Source organism: Cupressus sempervirens, chromosome 7, assembly GCF_028749045.1.
Source record: "Cupressus sempervirens isolate cs-2001-9-10 chromosome 7, ASM2874904v1, whole genome shotgun sequence".
Lineage (NCBI taxonomy): Eukaryota > Viridiplantae > Streptophyta > Pinopsida > Cupressales > Cupressaceae > Cupressus > Cupressus sempervirens.
The window spans coordinates 362,825,468-362,835,747 of record NC_143124.1 but is presented as its reverse complement, the minus strand read 5'-3'; positions in this window follow the sequence as shown (position 1 = coordinate 362,835,747).

Below are 10,280 nucleotides of genomic sequence, written 5' to 3'. Positions count from 1 at the left end.
ACGATATAGTGGTATAACTATTTGATCCCTAAGCAGTATATGTGGATTAACCTGGGTTTTGCAAATGTTGCCCTAGGCAAATTCCAGTTTCAAAATTTAGGGTACGTAAAACTTAAATTCTTTGTTTAAATTTATTGATGATGCTATCAATTGTTAGTTATGAAATTTCTATTAATTTGATTGTAACCATAAATCTCATTCACATGAACATAATTGTTATAACTACCTTCTCATGAATATGAAGTAGTAATTGTATTTCTATGATATGCTAGTTGTTAGTTAAGACTTGGAAATAGGGGATGTTACACATTTGATGTGGGATTTAAAAAGACACATAAGAAAGGGTTTGCAATGTGTAATTTTGATAGTTGATCACTTGTGAGAACCCTCTTTTACAAATTTATCCATGTAAAATGAATAGCTTTAGGAGAAGTGAAATGACTCCAACAAAACTTGAATGGTTTGTAAAAAGTACTATTGTTGTGAATATGAGTCATTACTATGTATCCTCCCTTCATTTATTACCCGTTCATGTTTGATGGAGCCCATTTAATCTCATCTTTGGTTCCTATAATGAAAACATGTCTTTGTGATAGCATCCATGTAATGATATTGTGATGATCAACTAGAATTGGTAGTATGGTCAAATCCCTCCATCTAACCTTGTTAGTTGTGAGCTCAACTACGTCAATGCTATTGCACACCTTACTACCCCAAATTCTTGAAAGTAAATCAACAATATTCCATGACTCATGGTGTTGATAAAATGGTGAATAACCAGACTAACAATCTTTCCAAAATTTTGCATCTTCACTAGAGTTAACTTCCCATGTATAACATATTTTGTGATGGTATTTCAAGATTTCAAGATAAAATTCCACATTGCAGAGCCCAAAGGAGGGTTTGCAATTGTCAAAATACAACTGTTGTTATGGGAATCAAGATATTTTTCTTCTGTGATATGAACCCAAAGAGAATTAGGAAAAGTATACATACACCAAGCTGACTTTTTCCCAAAAGTAAAATTTCAAAAGTGAAGGTCATGCAGGCTAACACCACCATCAATTTTATCATGTGACATTAACTTTAGAGAGACTAATGACACCTTTTTCTTAATAGACATATCACCCCTCCATATGAATCATGAAATGATTATCTCCATTTACTTAATGATTGTAATTGGCTCTTTGAGGGCCAACATGAAATAATTAGGAATTGTAGTCAAGCATGCTTTAATAAGTAACAATCTACCTACTAGTGACAACTACCTTGCCTTCCAAGTATATGCCATTTTCTTTAATCACTCAATGATTGAAGTACAATAGCTTCATTTGTTTACTCTCATGAAAAATGGAATTCCAAGATAGAAGCTGGAAAGATAAGCCTCTTTGAAACCTAAAAGTGAAATAATTCTCACCTTCAATGTATGCTTAGTATTGAAGACAAAAATTTTCAACTTATTATGATTTTTTTTTGTCTAGATGTTGTTTCATAGTTGGCTAAGATTGATTTGATTTGGCATACTTTTGAGAAAGTAAAGAAACTAAAAAGAAGTGTATCATCTACCAAAAGAGAACGTGTGAAATATATATTAGAATTTGGAACTCAAATTCCTTACCACATGCCATTCATATAAGCTATTGAAATGGATCCACTAAGAGCCACTACCTATTAGCATGAATGTTGATGATACTACTTTGGGGGAGTATCCCAAGCATTGGAGAGTATTGACATGTTGCATTCATGACTATGTTTGTCATTGATGTCAACATAGAATGGTTTCTATAATGACTAGCTGAGTAGTAGACAGAGATCTTAATGGTACAGACAATGGTTGATTGTCTAGTGATGCACAATTATGGACATGTTTGGTGTAGTGTCTTGATGACGTGGTCAAGTGCAGAGATTCTAAGTCAAAGACATACAAAAGTTGTACCTAATTTATAGAGAGCAGTTCAGAGACAAAGTATTGGGAAAGCAATTCCTGATGTTTGTTTGCTATCTTATATCTGAGATACAATGAGAAGATGCATAGTCAAGCAGTGATAGAGGATAGTCTATTGATGACATCAACAAGTCTGCAAGCCCTAGTATCACACATGTGAAGTTTTGTATAGATTGTGAGCTGATAGTCCTATTATAATTGTAATTAATTAATTAATTTATTATAATTAATTGGGAAAGCCTCAAGGATCACTCAAAAGAATTATTATGAAGATATGGTAAAAATAAAAGATGTTTTCCTTGTTTGTAAATGCATGTGAAAAGATCCATTGAAGTGTGAAGTAAAAAGTGTGAAAAGGAGCAGAGTGCTTACTAAATGTGTGTAAGCAATCCAAGGGATTATTGGATGCGAGTGTTGTGATCTGGTTACAAGATCAGAAAGAATAGAGGTCTGGTTGACAGGAAAAAGGAAGAAGAAGGAAGCACATTTCATTTCTATTATTCTATAAGGAATAATACATAGATCATTTGGACAGTGGGTTCATTGGTCTTTCCCTTGAAGTTGTTTGGGAAGTGGGTCCAGCTATCTTCCACAACTCCTAACATGGTTGGAATCTCCTAACAGGGATTCAAAGTCTCCTAACAGGGACTCATATATACTGAATGTATTCATAGACTCCTAATAGGGTCCATCCTCTAATAAGGAATATTTATAATAGTACATCATCTTGTGGGTATCATCCCCACTGAGGTTTTCCCTTTGATCAAGGGTTTCCCTACTTAACATATCTAGCATTATTGTGTATGAGTATCTTGTTATGGCTTTAATTTATGTTTCTCATATGGTTAATTTTTTTTAAGGTTGATAATTGTGATAATAGTTGGATAACAGATTCACCCCCCCCGCCTCCCTAGTTATATCAGTGGACTATATATTCTAACAATTGGTATCAGAGCATTAAGTCCTTAAAGGATAAGCTTAATAGCTTGGGAGATTGATGGTGAATCTTTTCAAAAAGGATAGCCCTAGATTTGATAGGGTCAACTATGACAGTTGGAAGGAAAAGATGAAGACTCATCTATTGTGCATGGGTTTGAGTTATTAGATCTTGACAAAGAGTAAGAATAAAATCGTTGAAGAAGAAAAGCTTGAAGGATGTAATGAAAAAGAGAGAGATCTATTCATGTGTAACATGAGAGCTAGAAAAGCTTTACTATCCACTTCTCTAGAGAATGAATACAGTAAGAAGAAATTATTATTTCCTAGCAAGAAGTTCACTACTACAAAGAAGCTCGAGATCATTCGCACAGATGTAAGTGGTCCTTCTAGAACAAGAGGATTCTATGGTGAAAGGTACTTTATGATTTTCATTGATGATTTCACTAGAATGATGTGAATAGCATTTCTTAAAGAGAAATCTAAGGCTTTTGAGAAGTTTAAGATATTTAAGAATAGAGTTAAGAATGAATCTAGTGTTAAGATAAAGTGTTTGAGATCTGATAGAGGAGGAGAATTCACCTCTAGAGAGTTTAACATATTTTGTGAAGAGAATGGAATAAAAAGACAACTATCTTTACCTAGAAAACCTAAGTAGAATGGGATTGTTGAAAGAAGGAATAAGTTAGTAGCAGAAGCAACAAGAGTGATGTTGTTTGAGCATGATGTTTCTAAGACATTTTGGAGAGAAGTAGTCAATACATCAGTATACACTCTTAACAGAGTACAGATCAAAAAAGGTATGAACAAGACTCCTTATGAAATATGGTTTGGTCATTCATCGTTAGTTAAACATTTCATCATAATTGGGAGAAAATGTCATAGTAAGAGAGATGATGACATTGGTAAGTTTGATCCAAGGAGTGATGAAGGTATATTTCTTGGTTTTTCATTGAAAAGAAAGACATACAAATGATTTAACTATAGAACTAAGACAATAGTTGAATGCAAAAATGTAAGGATTGACAAAAAATTTGGAACTAAAAAAAATATTGTAGATTATAATTCAGATGAAGAAGAAGATAATTCTGGAATTGTTAGAAAAAATACTAAAGTTTTCTTTGAGACTAACAATGATTTGCATAATGATGTGCCAACTATTGAGCAAAGAGGAGAGTAGAGATCTGAACCTTGAGAAGAGATAAGAGTTGAGATGTCAACTTCTACCTCTAATAGGAATCTGACAAAGAATCATCCTCTTGAGTAGATAAATGGAAGTAAAGACAAAGGTGTGATGAAAAGAAACAAAGTAAATGAGGAGATATGTTTGATATCTCAAGTTGAACCTAAGAGTGTAGATGAAGCATGTAAAGATGATCATTAGATTCAAGCAATGAAGGAAGAATTAAATCAAATTGTAAAGAATGATACATGGGAGTCACTTCCTAGACCTAAAGACAAGAATGTGATAGGAACCAAATGGGTATTTAGAAACAAGATGAATGAGCAAGACAAAGTTGTGAGGAACAAGGCTAGACTTGCATGCAAGGGATATTCATAGCAAGAAGGTATAGAATATGAGGAGATATATACACCTGTAGCTAGAATGAAAGAAGTAAGGATGCTCTTGGCTTATGCAAAAAATAAGAAGTTCAAGGTTTATTAATGTTAAATTAATCTTCTTGAATGGAGAACTTGATGAAGAGGTATATATTGAGTAGCTTGAAGGTTTTCTTTTATCAAAAGACAAAGACATGGCATGAAGACTATAGAAAGCTCTATATGGTCTGAAGCAACCACCTAAAACTTGGTATGTAAGGTTGGACAGTTACTTGGCAAAGCTTGGAATTTTCTAAAGGTACGAAAGATAGTAACTTGTATTTGAAAGACATTGAGAATGGTTTGCTGATAATAGTAATATTTTTTGATGACATCATTTTTGGACGTAATGATGAAGCAAGCGATAAGCTTGTTGGAGAGATAAATAATGAGTTTGAAATGAGCATGATAGGAGAAATGAAGTTTTTCCTAGGATTGCAGATTGTACGAAATAGTGATGGTATTTTCATTTCACAAGCTAAGTACCTTAATGACTTGTTGAAAAGATTTGGTCAAGAAAGTTGTAAACCTATTGGTACACCTATAATAACTGGTCACAAGTTATCTAGCAAAGATGAGATACCTATAGTAAAGAAAAATAAGTACAAATCCATTATTGGAGGTTTACAGTATTTGACTCACATGAGACCATATATAGCTAATATAGTTGGGATTGTAGCTAGATTTCAAGCTGATCCTAAGGAGTATCATTTTGCAGCAATAAAGAAAATATTTAGATATTTGAAAGGAACATCTGACTATATGGAATTTGGTATGATAGGTCAAGTGATTTCAGTTTATATGCATATACTACTGTAGATTGGGTAGGTAGTATGGATGACAGAAAGAGCACCAGCAGTGGAGCATTCTTTCTTGGAGGAAGATTGGTTTCTTGCCTAAGCATGAAGCAAGATTGCATTTCTTAGAGTATAGTTGAGGAAGAGTATGTTGCAGAAGTAAATAATTGTAATCAAGTTATGTGGATGAAGCAAATGTTGAAGGATATTAGAATTGAGTTTGAAGAACCTGTTATCATTTATTGTGATATCACAAGTATACTAAGTATGTCTAAGAATCCTATATTACATTTTTAGACTAAGCATACATCTATTAAGTATCATGTGTTGAGAGAGAAAGCAATGGAAAAAAGAGATCGAATTGGAGTATGTGAGTACTAAAGATCAGATGGTAGATATCTTTATGAAGCCTTTGCCTAAAGATACATTTGAGTGCATGAGAGATATGCTTGGGGTTATGTCCCTTTCTACTTCTGAGTAGATGATTTAGAAAGTGCATAAGTCCAGTGGTACATAACACTATTGTTAGCCTAGATTGAATGCTAATGCTCCTCATATGGGGGAGTATCTATGATGAACAAAATCATTAAGGACTCTTGGTATTTAGTTTTGAATAATGTCTTTGGACACTCAAGCTGGTTGAAGACTTGAAGCAATATATTAGCAAGTGGTATGTTGTAACACTGAGATTAAGGCCTTTGGCATTGATGTCAATGGGGAAGAGAATATGCATGAAAAAAAAATCCTAAGTATGAGGGAAAGAGTAAACTCCTAAGTATGGGGGAGATAATATGCATGAAGGAGACGTTGGAACAATTGATTAATTGTGTATTTGTCTTACAAAATGTCATATTATTGCTAGTCAGTGTATGTCAAGCTCACTCAGGCATTGAAGATAGTTTCTTATGTCTTTTGAGCATTCTAGAGTTTGCCTAGTTCAAAAGGTAGTGTCTACTTAGCTCACTTGGGCGTCAAAAAGAAATTTTGCAGAAGTTGAGTGTTAACTGAGTTCACTCAGTTAATGAAGGAAATGTTGGATGGAACCAATGTTAACTTGGTTACCAAAGGAACCTTGTAAATATGCAATGTTGATTGAGTTCACTTGATTAACATAGAAAAATTATTTATGAGTTAGTGTCTATCAAGCAAGGTCGACCAATGAAGGATTTCTTGTTTTGGCATATTGAGTTCAATTGAATTGTTTGTTGGTTCTAGCTGACTGAGGAGATGAATATTAATTATTCTAAGTTATATTCTAGCCAATTTGGCAATGTGAAAGGTATAAATATAAGCTGAAGCTGATGATTAAAAGATAAGAATGTGTGGAACATAATTGAATATTTGATAACGCTAAGAAGAAATGAATTAGAAGGATAAGAAGACTATTCTTGTTGTGATGAAAAGATACATTCAATTAGGAAGGATCAAGTATACAATCCAGAATTGAGATCTATAATCAACAATTTAGTTTCATCAGAAATTAGGTCATCTCATTGTTACTCTCCTACCATTGTAGTAGTGATCTAAATCTCTTAAGAGAGTTAACAACTATTTATAAATCCTCTAGCAAGGTGGCATTTCTATTGAAATGTCTAAAGACCTCTAACAAGGCCACTCCTAATAGGGTGATTAAATCCTCTAACAAGGTCACACCTAATAGTGTGTTTTGTAACTTTTAATAGGGTTGGCTCCTAATAGGGCTCACTTCAGAAGAGTGAAAATTAGTAACTAGTTGCAATTGGTGGTTTTTCTCAAATTGGGTTTCCACATTAAATCTGGATGTCAAATGTGTTCATGCTATTTCTTTTATGTGTTTGAAACTAAGTTAAAGTAATATCAATCATAGTTAATATCTTAAAGATTTTCATGTTAAGCATTTGTCGAGCTATTTCAGTGTTTACTAAGTTACAACATTTTTTTGTGTGTTTGCCAAGTTTCAATAGAGTTAAGTTTTCACAGAGTTTGTTTTGTATTGACATCTAAGAGATCTAGGATTTATTTTTGTGGTAACTAATTCACCCCTCCTCTCTCAGTTACTACTCTTATATTTTCAACAATGGGTATAAGAGCTTTTGGTGCTTGCAGAGAAGGTTTTAAGGACCTAAGCTAAAGATCATGATGTTTTATAGAAGAGAGATTCCCAAGTTGAACTGAGACAACTTTGTAGCATGACAAAGACTTATGAGGTTACACCTGGCAACTATTAGTGATTCAGGTTGTAAGTATCTTGATAATGAATACAAGGCTCCTACGAAACATTATTAGTTAAAGATATTGCTAAAAAGAAAAATCATAACATCATGATGATTGACATTGCATCTGCTCTTAATTATGTTGAATTTGATGAAGTCAAAAGTTGTACTATAGCTTATGATATGCAGATAAAAATCAAAGCCATCTATGGAGGAGATGATAATGTAAGAAGATCCAAATTTGAAAGTCTTAGAGGACAACTTAATTAGATGAAGATGAGAGAAGATGAAAACATTGCAAAATATGTTGAGAGAATTAAAGCAAGTGTGAGCGCAATCAAAGCATCTAGAGGAGACCTTGATGACAAAATAGTTGTAAGCAAGGTACTCAAAACCCTTCTTCCTATCTATGAAATTATAGTGCCTACTATTCAAGAGATGAGATGTGATCCAAATAACAATATAACTTTGGATACTCTAGTTGGAAGATTGACAACTTTTGAGTTGGATAACTATGATAGCTATGTTCCTAGTTCCAAAACATATTGAGTTTGCATTTGAAGTCAAGCTTTCACTCAAGAAAAAGGGTAAGAAATCAAAGGTCAATTAATCAAAAAGTGATGAATAAGAAGAAAAAAGTTTAGATAGTGATCTTGAAGTTTTTGAAGCCCTACTTGCAAAGAAATATTCCAAAGGCAGAGGAAAGTACAAAGGTAAGATTCCTCTAGTTTATTTTTCCTGCGAAGGAGTTGGTCACATTGCTGCAAGGTGCCTAAATAGAAAAGACAAGGATGAAAAGAAAAGCAATAAATACAAAGGAAAGAAGGAATTCAAAAACTACAAGGACTACAAGGACAAAGGTGAGAAATCTTATTTTATGTCTAAAGATTCTGATAACAGTGAAGATGAAATGTTATATATTTCTGTAAAAGATGAATATAATGATGAAGGAGATAAAATGACATTTAACTCTCCTATTAGCAAAAATGATACATGGATTATTGATAGTGGCTACTCACATCATATGACTAGAGACAAAACAAAGTTTGAGCACATGGAACATTATGATGATGGTAGTTTGAGGTTTGGAAACAATGAACTTTGTTGCATAAAGGGAAAATGATGTATCTGATTAACCAATGAACTTAGATGTGACAATGCTTATTGGGTTGAAGGACTAAAGCACAAGCTACTGAGTGTGGCATAGTTGAATAACATTGGATTCAAGGTAGAATTTATGAATGGGAAGGCCAAATTTCTAGATGGAAAAGGAAATTTGGTTGGATTTGGCAAACAAACGAAAGGCAATCTAATCTATATAGATCTTAGTGAAATTTCATGTTTTATTGCTCAAGCAAAAGAAAGCTGGTTATAGCACAAAAAATTATGTCATGTGAACTTTGATAACTTGGTCAAGATAAGAAAATACAGAAGAGTAAGAGGTATGCCTAGCTTGAGTAAACCTAATATGGGTCTATGCAAAAATTGTCAAATTGGTAAGATGGGAAAGACTAGTTTCAAAAGAAAGAACCATCATTTTGGAAGAAGTCTTAGAGCTTGTACATACAGACTTATGTGAACCTATTGAAATAGAAAGTTATAATGGAGATAAGTTTTTCATTCTTTTTGTTGATGACTATTCTACAATGATGACTGTAATGTATATGAAAGAAAGATCTGAAGCTTTTCAAAAATTCAAGTGGTATCTAGTAAAAGTAGAAAAAGAAACTAGAAAGAAGCTAAAATGTTTGAGATCAGGTAGAGGTGGTGAATTCATTTCAAATGAATTCAATGAATTCTGCATTGAAAAAAGAATTAAAAGATAGGTATTAGCCCCTAATACATTTTAGCAAAATGGTATAGCTAAAAGAAGGATTAGATCCATCATGGATTGTGCAAGAACATTGATGATAGAAAAAATGTTGCAATCAAATACATGAAAGAAACAATCAGTACTGCAGTGCATACCTTGAACAAAGTACATTTGAAGAAAGACTCAAATCAAACTCCTTATGAACTATGGTAGGGCTACAAACCTAATGTAGTTATTGGAAAGTATTTGGTAGCAAATGTTATATGGCTACAAACCTAATGTAAGTTATTGGAAAGTATTTGGCAGCAAATGTTATATCTTGAAAGAATTTAGGAAAGGTAAATTTGATGTCAAAGGTGATGAAGGCATATTCCTAGGATACTCTTGCAGAAGTAAAGCATACAAATGTTTGAATTTTTTTACTCATAAAATCATAGAAAGTGCACATGTGAGAATTGATGAATTTGTAGAAAAGAGTGAAGAAGAAAGTAACAAAGAGCCTGAGGATTACAAAAGATTCATTTACTATGAACCTGATACTCTGCCAAATCTATCTGGAAGATAGGAGGCTTCACCTCCCAAGTCCCTAAAATCTTCAAAAGCTACTGAGTTGCAATCAGTGTAACTTGAGTCACAGTCTAAAGGACTCAAGTTGTAGTCAAAAGCTACCAAACTATTACTAGAGAAAATTGAGTCTGATGAACCCGAGTCACAGATAGTGGGACTCGAGCTTATCACAGAAGATCATGAAGAAATCAATGAAACAAACTCCAAATCCAAATTACTTGTGCTAGCAAGATATTCTAGAAGGCATCATGCACCTAATCAAATAATTGGAGACAAGTTAGATGGAACAATGACAAATTTTTTTTTGAAAGGTACATGTTTACTTGCTGAATTTGAACCTAGAAATATTAAAGATGCTTTGGATAATGAAAGTTGGATTGAAGCAATGAATGAAGAAATAGAACAAATAAAGAAGAACAAAACTTGGACTC